The sequence below is a fragment of the Prionailurus bengalensis genome, chromosome E2 (genome assembly GCF_016509475.1).
Source record: "Prionailurus bengalensis isolate Pbe53 chromosome E2, Fcat_Pben_1.1_paternal_pri, whole genome shotgun sequence".
Classification (NCBI taxonomy): domain Eukaryota; kingdom Metazoa; phylum Chordata; class Mammalia; order Carnivora; family Felidae; genus Prionailurus; species Prionailurus bengalensis.
Window position 1 is genome coordinate 59,004,565 of NC_057352.1, and position 19,326 is coordinate 59,023,890.

Consider the following 19,326-nt stretch of genomic DNA (forward strand, 5'->3'; position numbering starts at 1 on the left):
GAAGCAGCCAGAGGAAAGAGAGAGCAGAGACTCTGGACTGCCAGTGCCCTCTCCCCTGGTGCATCTGGCCGGAGAGAAGGGCTTTCCTCTCCGCGCTGGTTGTCTGAAATGTCCCACAGGCGCCGGCACCACCACGGGAGTGCAGATCTGTGACGGGGGCTGCTTTGGGGTGGGGGCAGGGTGGTGAAAAGAGCAGAAAGGGGGTCTCCCCCACTCTCTGTTTCTCAGGACCCCGCCTTCCCAGCCAGCAGGACAGAAAGAGAGTAGTTCTCTTGCAGCTTTGTCCTGCCCACGTCCACTGTGTGGTTCCAGGATTCAGGCTTCCCTATGGTTGAATCTGGACATAAGGGGGGAAGAAACTCAGGAAGCTCGTCCCCCCATCAGTTGTTCTAATCTTCATTATCCCCCCGAATCCACCTGCTGTTACTGACCTGTTAGGAAAGTCATAGAGTTGCTTGAGGTGTCTGTTCAGGGTTCGGTTGTGCGGAGAGGGTGGGAGGATAGGGTGTGCCTGGACCATCCGCCTGGGGCCTGGAGTCCCAGCAAATGTGCGACCGTCCAAACAGACTGTGTGCATAATGAGGGAGAAAGAAAGAATGCAGAAATGACCTTACAAACCACATGAGGACTGTCAGAGAAAGAAGCTTATGTCAGAGGGGGAAACTAAGATATTGAGACAACTGGGTGGCCGTTTGGAAGAAAAAGTGGGATCCGCCCCCAACTTCTTATATCAAAATAAGTTTAGGACAGAATGAAAGATTACGTGTGAAACACACAGAACTACTTGAAGAAAGTTGGGATGAATGTTCTATAATGTTGGGAGGAGCCTTTTATGAGCATGAATGAAGTCTAGAAGCACCAAATAGAAGATTCATAGATCCGATTCCTTGAGAATCAAAAAGCTCTGTGCAGGAGAGCAAAACAAAATACCATAGACGAAGTTAAAACAAAGTGAGAAAGCATGGTTGCAGTATGTGACAAAGAATAAAGGCATGTTTAAAAAATCCACAAATTAATAAAGAGTAAGGTGAATGATAGTGAGCAAAGGAAATGAGCAGGGAATTCAAAGAAGACTTAAATTGCCTGTAATTATAGTTTGTGAAAAATCAGTCTGGTTGGCCCACCTCACTACTGCTCAGGAAGATGCAGATAGGAAGGCAGCGTGGCACTGTCCTGTGTCAGTCAGGGTGCGGGAAAAGGGACGCTCACTCTCAGGCGCTGTTGGCGGGAGCGTAAGATTTCCACAGCTCCTCTGGAAGGCAATTTGGGAAAATGTTCAACAACTTCAAGTGCATATTCTTCGACACAGTAACCAAGATCTAGAAACTTCTCTACGGAGGTACCCCAACAACGGTCACGAAGTCAAATGGGCAAGGATGACCATCGCAACATTGTTTATTATAGGGAAACATTGGAAACAACTGAAATTGTCCAATATGGGGGGCTGGTTAAATAAACCATGGTTTATCCACACCCTGGAATATTAACCAGCCTTTGGGAAGGGCATTATAGCTAAATGTACTCTTTGGTAGGGAGTGATTGCCACAGCATTTTGCTGAGTAAAAAAGGAACAAGTATAATTGTTTTATTTATGTAAATATAATTCTAACTATCTATCCATCCATCCATCTATCCATTTCTCTTTTTATCCATCCATCCATCCATCCATCCATCCATGTATCTGCCCATCTATCTGTCTGTCCATCTCTCTATTTATCTATCCATCCATCCATCCATCCATCCACCCACCCACCAATCCATCCATCCATCCAACCATCCATCCATCCATCCATCCATCCATCCATCCATCCATCCAACCATCCATGCATCATTCTGTCCATCCATCCATCCAACCATCCATCCATCCAACCATCCATCCATCCAACCATCCATGCATCAATCTGTCCATCCATCCATCCATCCATCCATCCATCCATCCAACCATCCATGCATCAATCTGTCCATCCATCCATCCATCCATCCATCCATCTAATCTAGCTAATCTACATCCGTTAGAATAACAAGGGGTTTGGGAAAACGTTAACCAAATATTGGTGGTGTTTATGTTGGGTGGTTGAATTTTGGGGAAATTATTTTTCCTCATGCTTTTCTACATTTTGGAAATTTCCTACAAGTATCTTTTATCTTTATAAACAGTAAGATTTTAATAGGAGGTTACCCTAAAATAATTCAATAGTGGAGAGCAGGGAAACAAAGGAATAAGCACATGAAAAGAAGCAATTTACAGAATTCCATGGAAATTGATCCTTATATCCTTTCTCAACTTCTCAAAAACATTGTTTTAAAGTTTCATTTATTTAAGGAATCTCTGTGCCCAATGTGGGGCTCACACTCAGGACCCCAAGATCAAGAGTTGCATGTTCCTCCGACCGAGCCAGCCAGGCACCCCCTTTTCATTTTTTTTTTTTTTACAGAAAATGCAAGCCTTTAACTCTCCAACAGAAGGCAAAATATATTTACATCTGATTTTTTTTCTTTCTTCTGCACGAGTTCAAGGAAAGAGCAAGTTCATTTCCCCGTCATCCTACATTCCTTGGTTAGCTGCCGACTCAGCACTTCAGAATTGGAAAGTTTTCATTTTCATAAGGTTAATATTGATCATTGAAAGAGTACAGCCAATCTATTTTCTCCTATCGCTGAGAACGTTTTTAAACTTTTTTTTTTTTTTTTTTACTGTGCTAAAACATACACAACAGAAAATGTCCTATTTTCACCATTTTGAAGCGACACTCAGCACGTCACACTGTTGTGCAGCCCTCACTACCGTCCGTCACCAGGACCCTCTCCTCTCCCCACACCGAGACTCTGTCCCCGTGAGACAGCAGCTCCCCTCCCCTCCCCCAGCCCTCATAGTCATCATCTACTTTCTGATTCTACGGATTTGCCTATCGTGTATCCAGCGTACACGTGGACTCAGACAGCGCTTGTCCCTCTGTCTGGTTCCCTTCATCCATGTTGCAGCATGAAGTCAGGATTTCGTTATTATTTGATGCCGACTAGGATTCCACTGAGTGGCTGGACCACCTTTTGTTTCTCCAGTCATCTGTCGATGGACGTTCGCGCCGTTTCTGCTTTTGGCTATCGTGAACGGCGCCGCCCTGAACGCGCATGAGCAGATGTGACCATCAATTTTTATTTATTTATTTATTTAAAAAAAAAATTTTTTTTTTCAACGTTTATTTATTTTTGGGACAGAGAGAGACAGAGCATGAACGGGCGAGGGGCAGAGAGAGAGGGAGACACAGAATCAGAAACAGGCTCCAGGCTCTGAGCCATCAGCCCAGAGCCCGACGCGGGGCTCGAACTCACGGACCGCGAGATCGTGACCTGGCTGAAGTCGGGCGCGTAACCGACTGCGCCACCCAGGCGCCCCCCATCAATTTTTAAAAGGCATAAACACAAGAAAGATCCAGTGTATAGGGGAGGGGAGGAGCAAGGGGCAGGTCGGGGTCCCCAAGCTCCCCTTTGCAATTCTTTTTTTTTTTTTAAGTTTATTTATTTATTTTGAGAGAGAGTGCACGAGCAGGGGAGGAGCAGAGAGAGAGGGAGAGAGAGGAAGCCAAGCAGGCTCCGTGCTGTCAGCACAGAGCCTGATGCAGGGCTCGATCTCACAAACTGTGAGATCGTGACCTGAGCCAAAATCAAGAGTTGGGCACTTAACCGACGGAGCCACCCAGGTGCCCTTCCCCTTTTCAATTCCAAGCAGAGGATGTACTCAGGCACGCGCACTCAGAGTTGGCCGGATGCGATGCCGGCAGGGGAAAAAATGTACTAAGAATTAAAATATGCCAAGGCTTGATGGCAGACCTAAACTTCTGTAATCAAAGAATTTTGGTTCCTTTCCAACGTAAGAAAAATCATAACCCTCTCCTCAAGGTCTCGGGAACTTGAGTGGAGCATTTTGCTTTTTCCCGACCCGCAGTCACCCCTGTTAGGTCGTGTGACCCAGAAGGAAGCACGTTCTCCCAGGTCACGCTCAGCCCATCCTGGGATGTGCAGGAAGGAGCCTAGTTCCCTGCTGGAGCCACACAGTCCATGGGAGCGAGGTCAGCATCTTCAGAGCAAGAGTTTTCGAGAAGTAACGAAGAGTGTCACATGTTTTTACAAAAACAAGTTACAGAGTTTCAGAACATGACCCTGGAGATTTCCCCACCGACACCATTCAGCCGCCTCTGACCTACACCTCCGGGAGCAATCCCAGGAGGGCTCCTGGGAGGTGGTGTGCTTGGCAGGTCTTGTATCCTTGAGGGTAGGCTCGGCGATGAGGATACCAGCTTTCCCGAAAGGGGAATTCGGAACCTGGCATTCTCAACACAGTGAACACTGAAATGGTGAAGGGACAAACGTTTTCTACGAGGGGGTTCAAGCGGAATATAAATTGAAGCGGGACAGCAAGAGAGTGTAAAAGACGGCAGCGTTGTGGGTGGACGTGAGACGGGTGTGAGTGACTATGAGGGACCGAGCCATGTCCTTTGCTCCCCGCTTCTGGTCCTTAGCTCGCCACTTCCTCAATGGGTGCACGTACCCCTCAGTTTCCCCTGGTGCCAAGGATGACCCCTGGGTCCCCGAACCCCCTGTGGAACTGGTCTTCAGGGCAGGTGGAGGGACTGCGTGCGAGAGCCCAGGCCACCGCTGCCCTTTCTGTCCCCAGACTGTGTCCACAGAGCGTGAAGACGCAGCACGGGCCACTTCCGTTGGCTGCAGGGACCTTGGGTGGGAGTTAACGTGAAGATAACCCGGGCTTATAGGAGGCACTTATAAAAACTGATCACGTCGTGGGGACCCTAACCTTTCTCCTCTCGTGATACGTTTTTGGGCGTCCTGGAGAAGGGGCGTCCCTGACGACCGTGGTGCCAGCCAAGCGGCTTCTCGGAGCCAGTTCGTCGCGCAGAATGTGCAGAGGTCCGAGGGGTCTCCCGCTGCCCCCAGAGGCTGCCCTGGGTCGATCAGCGTGTGGTCTCGTCCCCCTCCGAAGCCTTTGTTTGGTTCAGGACACCGAGGATGCAGACTTGGTGGTTGTTTGGGAGGGCGGCGCCCTGGGAAGTAGGGCGTGGGCTCAGGCAACCCCGAGGCCTGTCCTGGGCCTGCCCCTCGCCGTCCGACGCGGATCGCTTTACTCCACAAAGTTCTCTCCTCTGAGGTGCGGCGCAGCGGTGAGGGTCAGGCGAGGTGACACGTGGCCATGTGACGCTCGTGCCTAATTTAAAATCTTCCAGAAGCCACATTAAAGAAGTAAAAAGAAAGAGGCGACGCCAACTTTAATAATATTTTTCATTTCGCGCAACGGATCCGTGCTCGTAACGGCTCGGCACGTACTCAACATAAAAGTTAACAGTGAGATAGTTCACGTTCCTTTTTCTCGTACGAAGTCCCCCAGACCTGGTGGCTTTTACACCCACAGAGCATCTCAGTTCAGAGCAGTCACGTCTCCAGCGCTCGGGGGACACACGTGGGGGGTGGCTGCTCTACTGGATGGGGCAGGGGCGGGGCAGGCGGGGCGACGTGAGGGTGTGTCCAGTAAGTGGCACCGTGGTTCTCTGTCCGCTGCTTCCTCCCTCTGTGACTTTGCGAGGGCCAGTGGCCACGCGCCGGGCCGCTCCCGACAGCACGGTGGCTGTGTCAGCTTCCTTGCTGGGCCTCAGGCTGCCAGGGACTCGTGGCTCCCGGCAACGGCCGTCTGTCGTCTCACATTCCGTAGGTCAGATGCCCGTGTGGACTCAGCCGGGTCCTCTGTTCAGGGCCTCGTGGGCTGCCCTCCTGGGGTCGGCCAGGCTGCATTCTCTGCCTGAGGCTCGACTGGGGAGGCCCTGCCTCCAAGCTCACTCAGGCTGCTGGCAGAATTCAGCTCCTTGAAGACGTGGGCCTGAGGTTCCCCCCTGCCGTGCTGGATGTCGTCTGGGGACCAGTCTTTTCTTCTAGAGGCCACCCACGTTCCTCCTCATGCTTTCCATGTGGCCCCTCGGGCTTTGCCTCTCTGACCTCCCCTCCTGCTGCCGGCTGGGGGAAAAACTCTCTGCTTTTCAGGGGTGCATGTGATTAGATTCGACTCACCAGATAATCGTCCTTTTGATTTACTCAAAGTCAACTGATGAGTGATCTTAATTACAAAATGTCACGTAACAGACGTAATCAGGGCATGACGTCCCGTCGCCTGCACAGACCCCAGGGATCAGGGGAGGGAATCGGTGGGGGGGGGGGGGGGGGGCGTGCACTTTCAGGCGCTGTCCAAGTAGAGGTGATGTGGACAAGGAGAGGTTGCCACTACAAGCCACTAAAGGAAGAGGAGGATGGGAGCATGAGGGTCATCTGGGCTTCCCTAGCCTGGACGTCACAGCCAGCTTTATGGGTGTGGTGGGGGCGGGGGTGGGGGGTGCGGCCCTGGCTCCCTGGCAGTGGGGCAAGGGAGGTGCTAAAGGGGCGAAGGCTTCTGTAGATTGCACACGTCAGTCTGATCTAGTGCTGACCCTGGGGATTCTTTCTTTCCCTCTGAACTAACAATCTTCCCAAGTGTTTGACCCGGGGCAGCTGGTGGCCGGTCTTCTCACCAAATCTGTACATCAGGGGACACGGTGATCCGACACGAACACTTTTGGTCCTTTTGGCTTCCTGAGGTTGAAATGCGGTGGTGATTTTAGGGCCAGAATTACCTTGAATGTTTTGGAAGCAGAAAGCGCTATTCTCTGAAAGACCGGTCATCAGTCTTCCCCCCCCCCCCCCCGCCGCCACCCCCCAGTCATGAGGCTGGGACCCCGTTGCGGGCAGAGCAGGCTCACTGCGGGCACAGCTCGGATCTGAGCAGAGCCCATGCTGGAGGACCAGACCCCTCAAGAGTCTGGGGTCATTGCTCCTATCCCCGGAGATCAATGCACGGTGACGCTAGAAGACTTTAAATGGAAGGCGTGTCACAGAAATGTTTTGTATTCCTTTGTCCCTTTTAAAAGTCATTGTTCGAGGCTTGTGTTGCACACGAGTCACTCGGTCCCAAAGCCAGCCAGTGCCGTCCCAGGCAGTGTCCGGGGCAAGAGGCCCCCAGATACCGCTGTATCTGTATCTGTATTTAGCAACCTGGGAGTTGCTAAATTAGCAGGGTTTCTGGGTAGGGACAAACGCCAAGAAATTCTCCAAGCGAGAGCCATAGAAGTTCCTCCGTGTTCTTCACCTGAGGCCCACAGGGCCAAGAGAGAAAGGTGCACTGCGAGGTGATTGGTTTCTTCTTCAACTATATACACACACTGCATGATGTGGCTCCCCAAACCGTTATTCTCGAAAGTGCCCTGTCATCGGGCTGCCGAAGGAATCTGTATGGGTGTCCTGGGGCCGTCACAACAAATTGCCAGAAAGCGCGTGGCTGAAAACAACAGAAACTTGTTCTTTCATATTTCTGGAGGCCAGACGACTGAAATCCAAGTGTCGGCAGCCTTTTGGAGGAGAACCCATTCTGTGCCTGTCTCCCAGCTTCTGCTGGCTGCCGGGGACCCTGGTGTTTGTTCCCTGCTCGGGCCGCGTCGCTCCGATCTCAGCCTCTGTCTGCGTGCGGCCTCTCCCCGGGTGCCCATGTCCCCTTTCGTCCTATAAGGACCTCCTACATCTCAGGTAATCCCATCTCGAGATCCGTAATTTAGTCATATCTGCAAAGAGCCCTTTTCCAAGCAAAGTCACAGGTCTTAGGGTGTGGACATATCTCTTCGGAGGGGTCACCGTCCAGCCCACCGTGAGGTCCACGACCCAAAAAAGGCAGAGAATCCTTGTGACCTCCCTAGGGGATTACTGACGTCTCCTGTCAAAACCTTACTTTTTCATGATTTTTGCAGCTGTAACTTGCGGGCACTCCTGACTTGCCCACCAAAAATAATGCTTCCCCTCCGCCTTGAAAAGCTTCTGAACAGGATCAAGTTATACTGAGGACGGACAAGTGCATTTCCCCCACCTCCCCTGTTTTTTTTGTTTTTTTGTTTTTTTTTTACTCTCAAATATTGTCTAATCAGGAAACCACTGGATGGAGGTGACGTGAAACCTCTCCCACATACATTCTACAGCGTGACGCTTGCTAAATGCCTTTTTCGCCAGGAGGAAACTCCCGCCGTGCTTGGGACAGCACTTCTCAGCTTTGGGCCCGGTCTCAAGTTCGACACCCACATCCCCTGTCCCCTGTCACTTCTCCCAAGACACTGCAAACCACTGCGGGGTCAGGGCTGGCTGGGCGCCCCGTCCTTTACAAACCACTTTCTCCCACATGACTCCATGTGGCCACGACGCTGGTTTTCCTCCAGCTCACACAGCCGATTTCTCCGCATTTCTGTCCTTAACTTAAATGTCACCTCCTCAGAGCTGCCTGACCACCCTCTCTGCCCTGAGGTGCCTCGTATTTCCTCTTCTCTTTTCCCTCCCCTGTCGTCTCCTGAAGATGTCTGCATAGCGAGCAGACAGCAACCTCAGTGCCTTTGAATGACATAATTTTTAAATTTCCTCCAGTCAAAACCAGAAGAGAGAAGTGGAGAACGCTGGGTGAGAACCGTGTCATTCAATAGCTTAGGGTATGCGCACAGTGAAATTTGGGTGATTTTAGTTTGAACGTTCAAATGACCTTTTTTCCGAAAAAGCGCGGGAGCTCGAACTTGACCCCCCGATCCCCAGCTGCGAACGTTTGCGTGCCCAGACCCACCACCGCTACCGTATGTTTGCTTCTCTTCATTTCTTCTTATTGGGGTAGCATTCACATGCCCCCAAACCTGCCATTTTCAGGTGGGCAATTCAGTGCATTTTAGTCCATGCACAGGGTTGAGCCAAGCCGCACCTGGGATGCTTGGCTATTGCAGAGGCGAAGGGTGAAAAACATTTTTTCTTTTTTTCCAGTGTGGAATTTGTGTAGCGCCTGTTAAGGTGTTGAAACCACATTAAAAGAACTGGAGTGTGTTTCTGTGTCGTCTGGTGCAGGGGAGCGCGTGAGGGGCAGGACGGTAGCAGGGGTGCTGCCCGGCTGGAAGGCGGGCGGAGGGGGTGGACGGGAAGCCGGGAGCCAGGCAGAGAGGGAGGCGGGAAGCCGTGAGCCAGGAAAGGAGAACTGCCTGTCTGGAAACCCCCAGGTTCACGGTCAGGGAGACCAACCACCCACGGAAAACTTTTCTGAATGACACAATGAATTCTTTCATCCTGCCACCCACCTGAGGCGAAGATGCCCACGGAGCCCTCCCCTCCCCCCTCCCCCTCCCCTCTCCCCCTACTCCCCCCTCCCCCGCCTTCCCAAGGGCCATCTGTGTCTCAGCACGTCACTCGGGTTCTGGCGTAGAAAGCCCATCTCCGCATGGCTCCCACCCCCACCCACGTGTCCCTTACTCTCCCGTCTGTAACCTGGATGCTGCTACCCTGCGACCACCAGCGTCCCCCGGGGGCTGCCACACAAGGCAACCAGATTCCAAGAGATGAAACCAGGCTTTCTATTGTCCCAGGGGTCCCCGCCACAAGTTTCTCTCCCGGTTAGGTCTTTTCTGCCTCTACCTGTAAAAAGCCCTTCTCAACCCCTAAAGCCTATTTCAAATGTGGCTTCCTCCATGAAGTCTTTCCTGATTGCTCCAGTTGGGGCGAATTTGGTGCAACAGGTAAGCCCTACTTCCTTCACGTCAAGAGAACTGGGTTTTCTCCTTCTCCAGTTTGCTGACTGGCCGACCCTTTGTGCCTCGATGCATCCACGTTTCTGCATGTGTCCAGTGGGGGTGCTGGTGTTCAGCCTGACCCTCCATCCCCCCAATCAGACGGCCGAGAAGCTCGAGCAGACGGCCCGTGGCCCGTGAGGAAGGGCTTCATCGACCTTACCAGAGTGTCCTGCGCGGGTACATTGTTATCTTTCCCTCTGGACCCGCACGTGCTGGCCCTGCCCAGGTCCTTCTAACCACATGCATATTTTACTTTGAATTATAGTGATTGTGCACTTGTCCGATTGTCCCTGCTAGAGAGGCCCGAGGCGTCCTGAGACAGGAGATTATGATTATTCTTTACTCCTCCTAATCATTTAGTATATGCTGTGTGTGTGCATTTTCTCCCAACCACCCCCTGCCCCTTTCTCTTTTGCGTGGGCACATTTGCTAACCAGGTTGAAAAGTCAGTCCTGGGTCAAGGGACAACATAGGATCCCCTCCCTGTCCCAGCTGTGCCTTGTCTGCATTCCCTTGTGAGCATACTGTTTCTTGCCTGAAACCCCTCTTCCCATCTGGTTCACATCTCTGGATTTGTCCTTCTGAGTTCTGCTTCTGGTGCAAGCTGTTCTGGCCGTTGGCTGTCACTCCCGGGTGCCACATCACATTTCCACACACATAGGGCAGTTTCCGAGCTGACCCTGTGGCTTCCATGACTTTCAGTCTCTGCCTGGGCTGTCACCGCATTCCCTCAGTCCCAGCCACTCAGTGACAGGACTGGACATCGGGCAGGGCAAGCCCCCCACATCGTTGTGCAACACTGTCTTGGCTCGTCTCTGTGATGTTATGTGCTCCCATCCATGAACATGGTATGCTCTCTATCCGGTCACGTTCTGTTTTCTCACTTCCAATAACAGGGCACTTCCTGATTCGCAAATGACACCCTCTGGCCGTGTCCTCACGTGGTGGAGGGGCGAGGGGTCTCTCTGGAGCCTTTCATAAAGGCACTGACCCCATTCATGGGGGCTCTATCCTCATGACCTAATCACTCCCCGAAGCCCCAGTTCCTCATCCCATTACATTGGGGGTCAGGCTTCAACATACGAATACTGAGGGACATGCACCATTCCAGGAAGTTCATGTATCGAAACAGTAAATAACCCAAACCAAACAGCAAATGAGGAGGTAGGAGCATTCGGACGGTCTGTGGGGGGAAGAAACATGGCATCCGTTGCCTGAGAGGGTAAAGCACCTGCTCAATACAGGGGGTCTCCGCGGGCGTCAGCAGCACATGCTGACTCTCCGGAGTCCTACCTCCTGGGATGAAACAGGTTTCCATCTACTCGCATCCGAGAGAAAGAGTCCCTGGAAGTTACTCTACGAAGAGATAGTCCCCAACGCTCAGGGGCCCGGAAAGCAGCCCCAAGACTTGGAAGCGAGCAAGGAGAGGGTGTGCGCAGCTCCCGAGGGTTGGTGTGAGCTCGTGCGACCCTCCCGCAGACGCGACCTTCACACCTGCTCCAGGAGCGGAGGGGAAGCAGGTGGTGTTCGCACACATCTCCAGTTTGACCCGCAAGTGATGATGCTTCTGTTTGCATGAGTAGGTGACAGGGGTGCAAAGCAACAGCTCAGAGGAAGAAGAAGGCTGTCAGGAAGGAAATGACTAACTTGTAAAGAAATTTCAGCCACTTGTGTCCTCTCTCCCACGCCCCAAGTTCCCAGTGGGTGGGCATTGTAGCCTAGCTCTGCCGGAGAGATCAGCCCCGGAGGTCTGGAAGAAACTGAAGCACCTGGCCAGTTCAAGCCTTTAATCTTCCAGGAGAGGAGACAGGCACCCCCGGGGCAAAGCTACGTGGAGGAGTGGGAGGAGCCTTGGGCTTGAGGTCAAGAGCTCTCAGCCTCCCTGGGCCTCACCGTGCACATCTGCCAAATGGGGACAATCATACCTGTCCCACAGGGCTGTTTGGAAAACCACATGAGAAGGCCCGAGAGCAAGCGTTTTGTCAAAGAGAAAGCAAACTGCGGATTGAAGTTGTTACGGCCCACGAGGCCATTAAGCCCTCCCCTTCCCTTTCAGGCGGAGTCCTGTGATCCAGCGCTGGCCACCAGAAGGTCCCTGCGCTGCGCCTCCTCGGCCTTGGGCACCGGCTCGCGTTATCGCTTCCCTGCGCCCTTTCTCTGTTGCTAGTTAAGTGGCACATCACAGCCAGTGACTGTGCGGCTCCAGCAAAACGAATTACGACCGGGTGTGGATTTAACTGCCCCTGTTCCCGTTAGTGACAATGAACTGGAATCATGATCTTTTTTTTTTTTTTTTTTTTTTTTTTTTTTTTCATTTAAGTGATCTCTACACCCAGTGCGGAGCTCGAACTCATGACCCTGAGATCGAGTCACATGTTCTTGCTGTTGAGCCAGCCAGGCGCCCCTGCAATCAGGGTCTTAAACTTGCAAGGGACCTGAGTAGTTTGGATTAAGTCGCTCTCTCCTGATGACGCCGGAGCACTTCCCGCAAAAAAACTGCCACAGCCGGGAAAGCACCTGTTCCCTCCGCGGTCCCCGGGGGAGAGGTAGCTCCCCAACACACCGGGCACGTCATCCCATGTTCAGAGGGCTTGTGAAAACACAGCTCACCCATTACATGGACTGCAGTGGACACGGAAGCAAGTCCTGCCACTGGCACACAGCCCCACATGCCACAGAGGTCTGAAAGAAGGTCACGTGAGGACTGTTGTCAAGTTTTCCACCCTCTTAGGACCAGTGTGCAGACGGGCTTCTGGCTCACTGTTTTCAATGTCTCTTTGAATCCTCAGAGCCTATGGCTCTACGCAGAGGTAAATAACCACCGTCGTGCTTAGTCGTATGTTTATCAGAGGGATAGTCGTTGCAAGTCTACAAAGGTAGCTCAGAGACGGGCTGGATCAACTCGTTCTAGATTATTAAGCACTGCTGGTCGAGCGAGCAGGGTCCTGGCCCCAGCCCGAATGTACTACGCGCCCCGTGTTACTTACGCATATTAAAATTTAAAGACTTTCATCTACACTACATGTCAGAATCGATAGTTTTGGTAAAGTCGTATTTCCTTGCAGTAACCCCAAATGGGGTAGATATTTTTGATCTGTGCTTAGAACCCGTTTACTCCAAAAAGCTCTTCTTTTCAATGAGTGTCTCAATTGGTGTGAATATAAAGTTTATATTTGAAAGGCAAAAAAAAAAAAAAATCAAATGTTTAATGCAAATTCTTTAAAGTTTTATATGTTTGCCCTCGCTCCTTTGGAGGGTGGTTATGAATTAGTGCCTGGCACATTGCGAGGATAATGTATAATAAATAATGTATAATAAACATCCAGGAAGTGAATAAACAGTGCATTTAAAAGTAATGGATTTTAGGGGCACCTGCGTGGCTCAGTCGGTTGAGCATCTGACTTTGGCTCAGGTCATGATCTCACAGTCCAGAGTCTGTGGGTTCGAGCCCCGCGTCCGGCTCCGTGCTGACAGCTCAGAGCCTGGAGCCTGCTTCAGATTCTGTGTCTCCGTCTCTCTGCCTCTCCCCTGCTTGTGCTCTGTCTCTCCCTCTCTCAAAAAGTACACAAAAACATAAAAAAAAAAAAAATAAACAAAAACATAAAAAAAAGTAATGGGTTTTAGGGTAAAAACAAACAGAGACTTATCTCAGATTTTTGTCATCCTTCCGGGGTAAAGAAATAAATTGGGGGCAATATTAGCGACTGGTAAATAATCATCGAACTCCACCTTGAACAAATAGACCTATTGATTCACTTAAAAGAGAAACTGCTTATAAGGACATGGGCTCAAAGTTCACATCCCTAGAGCAGACGAGTTGTGTCCAGGTTCTGAATATTTCCTTCCCAAGGCCCTTGAGTCAGCCCCGATTCGGCACCTTGACGAAATCCCCCTCTTATGGAAAGACAGCCTCTTACACGGAAAAAAGATTGAGCTCTTGCGTGTGCCCACACGCGCACAGACGCACACACACGCCCTGTGTGTTTAACAACCTGATACACTGCAGCCATCTGTTCTGCGCTGGGTGCACTAATGAACGGATCTTTCCCTTATCTGCCTGGATAAAGAGCCAGCTTTCAAGTAGTCTGGCTTTCTCAGGCAGAGCTCAGACTTCCTGCACTGTGGGCCCAGGGCCGCCCGTGCACACCGTCGGGTCTTTGTTCTGACCTCGCCAAGGTCTGTCGGGCGTCTCGGCTTGAGCCAACATCCCCGTCACTCGCTCGCAGGTTGTGAGTGGCCCCTCTGCCACTGTAGTCACCTTGAACACAGCAGGACGGATTTTCCGTACGTTCACGGCCGTGTGCACCCCCCACCCCCAGACCAAGGTGTCGATGGCTCCCTGGTGACTCATCCCCATCAAGTCCCGCTCAAGCCCCGCCCCCATGCCACCCTTCCCCCCCCCCCCCGAGGTGACCTCTATTCTGACCTCTGCCACCTTAGCCTGTTCCTGAACTCGTGCACACGAAAGCACACACCGCTGCTCTGGCTTCTTTCACTCAGCGTCGTGTCTGTGAGCCGCGTCCTCGCTGCCGACTGGAGTGACAGTGTGCTCTTTCTCTCTGTGACGCGCCGGGTCACCTGCGCGCAGCCCCGTCGGGATCCGGGCTGCCTCCGTCCGACACTGGGTGTTACTCTGCGTGAAGCTGCACTGAAGTCTCTGGCACGTGGGTTTTGGTGGACGCGCTCCCTGCACTCATTTCTGTTGGGGACAGATTTAGGAGGAGAAATTCTGGGCACGGGTTCCACCTGTGTTTTGCAAAGCGATCTCACCAGCTTCCTCGTCCTTCCCCGTCTCTCCCGACGCCTGGATTGTCGGTCTCTTTATAATTTTGGCTGTTCCAGCGGGTGTATAGGGGTGTCTTGCTGTGGGTTTTGATTCGCGTCTCCCTGGCCGACGACTCTGTCCAGCTTCTCGTGTGCCGTGTGGCCACTTACTTGGTTAGTGCAGTGGCTGTTTGATCTTTCCCTTCGCTTCACGTGTCCCGTCTCTTGACAGACGCACGCGTGAAGGTCAGAGCGCGAACATGACTTTCCGTGTTAGCGAGACTTCATCTCGATAGTCTTAGAAGAAGGACTGATTCAAATGTGTCCTTTGTTTCGTGCCCACACAAACCACTTCACATCAAGGAGCTCTCGCAAAGGGGGATCAGCCTTGGGCAAGGAAGTCATGTTCCTTTTACAAAGCCTGAGCGCCTGCCGGGGCTCCGGGGCATTGAAACGTGTCGCACGAAGACCGCTAGAGACACAGGTCCGGGCACTACGCCGTCACCGCGCCCGCCATGCGCCACAACAGAGCAGTTTTCTGTAACAGCCAAGCGGAGAGTTAACTAGGGGGCCGACTCACAGATGACAAAGTGCATTTCCACACAGCTGTTCCCACTGCCTTTCTCCGAAAACGGCCTGTGACGTCTGGCGTCACAGAAGGTCCAGGCACCCAACCGCCTCTGCTTTGGAGTGGAGATGGAATCTCTCTCTTACTGGTGCTTAGGACTTCTTTCTATTCTAGACAAAAGTCATTTCGTGAAAATGGGTGTGGTGAGTTTCTGGGCTCGCTTCATGCCGTCTCATAACGAACACGAACTCCCGATTTTAGTGAAGCCCCGTGTATCTAGCGTTTCGTTCATGGCTTTGTTGCTTTCTCTGTCCTGTCTGAGGACCCTTTGCCTGCACCTACCCTCCCCCCCCCCAACTGTTTTCTTGCTTGTTAGATTATTTAAAAAATTTTTTTTAACATTTATTTATTATTGAGAGACAGAGTGTGAGCAGGGGAGGGGCAGAGAGAGAGGGAGACAGAAACCGAAGCAGGCTCCAGGCTCTGAGCCATCAGCACAGAGCCCGACGCGGGGCTCGAACTCGCGAACCGCGAGATCGTGACCTGAGCCGAAGTCGGACCCTAATCGACTGAGCCGCCCAGGCGCCCCACTGAGACAATTGTTAGATTATTTTTAGCAAGCATCCTGTCCTGCCGGCGCTATGCTTCTGACCCACGGCCCGCCACACCCCCGGCACATTGTGTTTTCTTTAAAGCCTTTCTTTCGTATCCACCCAGATGAATACTCTTCTGACTGTCCTGCTCCTCAGCCCGTGTGTCTGGTGCTATTTGGCTGGCCATTCACAGTTTTAGCAATTAACCAGCCTTTCGACGATTTGGCCTTGCCTGTCTTGGAGGAGAGCAGTCATGTCCTTGTGTGGATGTGGTCTTAAACAGAAAGTTCAATTCAGAGTCAGTATCACATCCTGAAGGGGCTCAACTCCATTAGAGTCATTGTTTATTGGTCTCACGGAAACACGCCCTCGGGAAAAAAAATCCGACGTGGTCCTTGTTTCCTAAGCCCAGGGCTGTACTTGGGGGGCAGTGGGGTCAAGCCTGGGAAGCCAGAGAAGCTAGAGAGGCACATCGGGGTCCCCGTGGCCGGCAGACGCAGCTGGCAGCCAGCAGGCCCCACGCAGCGTAGGCGATGCCGGCGGCAGGAGAGAGGCCCTCCCCGGAGGCCTTCCTCCCACCTGCCTTCACTCCCGCCTGTCCTGTGAGCTGCGCCCCTGGGCGACGGGAGAAAACGCAACTCACCCTCGTTCGCAAGTAAATGCAGGCAGCTGCTAGCAGGGACACAGCCACGGGCGCCTTTGGAGTAAGCGTGGCAGCTTTTGCCAGAAGCTGGCCCCTGTTCCCCTAGACCTTGCCCACGTGCCTTTGCAGATCGTGCTGTATGTCCTGTCCTTAGAATATCCTGGCCGTGAGTACAACTCTGTGCTGAGTTCGTGAGTCCTTCCAGGGAAGTACCACAACCGAGTGTTCTTGGAGATGCTCAGCTAAGAGGAGCATAAAAAAATAACTCCTCTCCTAGAGCACAAAGACGAAAGAATGTTCTTCCAGCTTTCTCTCCTCTTGTCCCCCCGAGACCACCTCTTGTCTGTCTAAGGCCCCCCCTAATTCAGGGCTGTGCTAAGTAGGTGTGCTAAACCAGAGCAAGGTTTTATTCTTTATCTTAAGGAGAATTCAGCACAATCGTTCATAAATGTGTCCCACAAATTATGTCACAAAGACTTCCATGTGGCTGGAGTCCAGTGCGTTTAAAATGAGGGTCAAAGGCTGGAGGGAGAAAAAAAAGGTTAGGCTTGAGTCGGATCTTAGGGATAGTGTGGCAGGCAGAGTAATGGCCCCAAAGGCACCTGGGTCCTAATCTGTGGACCTTGGGAACGTGTCATTTTACACAGCAAAGGGAAAGTCAGTTTGCAGATGGGATTGAAGGTACCAATCAGCTGGGTGGGGACAGTGTCCTCAGGTGGGGACAGTGTCCTGGATGACGCCGGTGGGAAATGCATGTGTACCTGGTGTCATCACAGGGCACTTAAATGTGGGAGAGGAATGTCTTAGCTTCTTGGGCCTGCTATGACAAAACACGCACACTGGGTGGCTTATCTACAGCACAGATTGGTCTCTCGCAGTTCTGGGGGCTGGAAAATCCACCCTCAAGGTGCTGGCAGGTTCGGTGTCCGGTGAGGGCCCGCTTCCTAGACGGCTGCCTCCTCTGTGTCCTCCCACGGCAAGGAGGGAGGGAAGTCCCTGGAGTCCTTTCAAGAGGGCCCTACTCCCGTTCACGAGGGCCCCGCCGTCACGGCCCCATCACCTCTGCAAAGCTTCACTTCCTAATGCGACTGAGGGGTTATCCTAATGGGAGGGGCTATCTCGCCCCCTAATCACCGTGGGGTGAGGATTTCAGCGCATGAATTTTAGGTGACAAGGGAGGCAGAAGAAAAGGGCAAAGTGATGGGATGTGGCTTTCAAGATGGAGGAAAGGGCCCCAAGCCCAGAACACGGCTGGCAGAAGCTGGAAAGACACAGGAACGCAGCTCCGTGGACGCTTTGATCTTAGTCCCCCGAGACCTGGGCTGGATTTCTGACGCCCAGAACTGCAAGATAATAAATGTGTGCTGTTTTACGCCTTTAGTTATTGGGGATGTTACAGCAGACACAGGAAATGAATAGAGATTTGGAGATTTTTTTAGTGTGTTTAGGTAGATGATGAACAGTACAAGGCACAGGCTGCGGGCTGTGACCCGCTCATCAGACGTACTCGGTGCCACGACCCAGTAGGTCTCCCTTGCCCGGTAGGTTTCCAGAACAGGAGTCAGAGCCCCCGCCCCAGGCTTTCTCAGGCGGGAGTTCACACCTGTCCTCCCAGCGAGCACATTTCCGAGCTCTCTTGAACCCTCCTCTCTAAGCCTGGCTTGGAAAGTGCAAAGGTGGGGACTGGAAAATGAAAATCTCCCCCCCCTGAGAAATCTCTCCACCAGTTCCCTTACTGAGCCCGCAACCTCCCTGGCGCCCCCCATGGTCTCACCAACCCTCGCTAATCCTAAGAGGCAGGTGTGACTAGGCTGAACCATGCAAAACTGCCTTTTCTGTAGAGCAGAAAGCAACTGAATATCAGCGATTTCAAATGATTTAACATAACAGTATCATCAGCGCCATTATACAGACGAGGAAACTGAAGCTTAGGAGGGTTAACTCCTCTGCTCAAGGTCACACGTTTAGTAAGCCAGGAACTTGGGATGGGAACTGGGGCCGGCTGCACAACGTGCTGTTCTGACCGCGTTGGCAGGCTGCGACCCAGGGAGAGGGTTCAGGTCAGATGATCTAAGAGGTGATTTTGGAAGGGTATGGTTTTTATAATTTATTTATTTGATATTTATTTAAATGTTTATCTTTGAGAGAGAGAGAGAGAGAGAGAGAGAGAGAGGACACGAGAGTCGGGGGGGGGGCAGGAAGAGGGGGGGACAGAGGATCCGAACCAGGCTCTGTGGTGACAGCAGCGATCCCGACGCGGGGCTCAAACTCACAAACTGTGAGATCGTGACCTGAGCCGAAGTCGGACACTTAACTGACTGAGCCACCCAGGTGCCCCAGGAGGGTATGGTTTCTAGATGCCAAGATGAACGTCTAGACGTGCTGTGAAGCCACAGGGAATCCATCCTGGAGGGAGAGGCTTCAGCAGGGGAAACGGGTGGGAGACGCAGAGACATGGAGGACAAAGGTGCCCACGGCTGCGGCAGAGACCAGGGTGAAGTCTACCTGGATTATGGGGTGCTGGCAGGTCACCGGAGAGGAAGAAATGGTCAGAGACTCTTTTGTTTTTTGGGTCTTCGGTCCATGGCACCGTATCTAACCCACAGCCGTGGCTCAATAAATGCTCATTAAGTAAGAACAGAGCTAAACAGCTAAGGTTAGAAATTGTCGCTAGGCAGTGAGGAATCACCACGGTGAAAATACGGGTTTCAGGCGCAGTTTTACGCAAGCTCGTGTATTGTGAACGGCTCCCGTAATGTATACAGTGACACCTACCGCCAGTAATGCATGCTGTGACGGTTCCACGGCTGACTTCTCTATATTTGTGTGCCCCTGTCTTTACCCAACTGGAGTGTTGAGCACACATCTTTGTGTGGTGGGCAGCACTGATCGGTCAGTAACTCTGGGTAGCTTAAGGGGCACGTTTGTGAAAAGGTAGGACTATAAACATCCATGCAGCCTCTTTAAAGCATTTCTGAGCTCGGGAAGCTTGTCCCACATCCTAACAAACATATCAAAATACTCCCACAAAATTATCCAACTACTCTTAAAGAATTTGAGCTTTGAAAAAATAGCTTTCACTTGAAA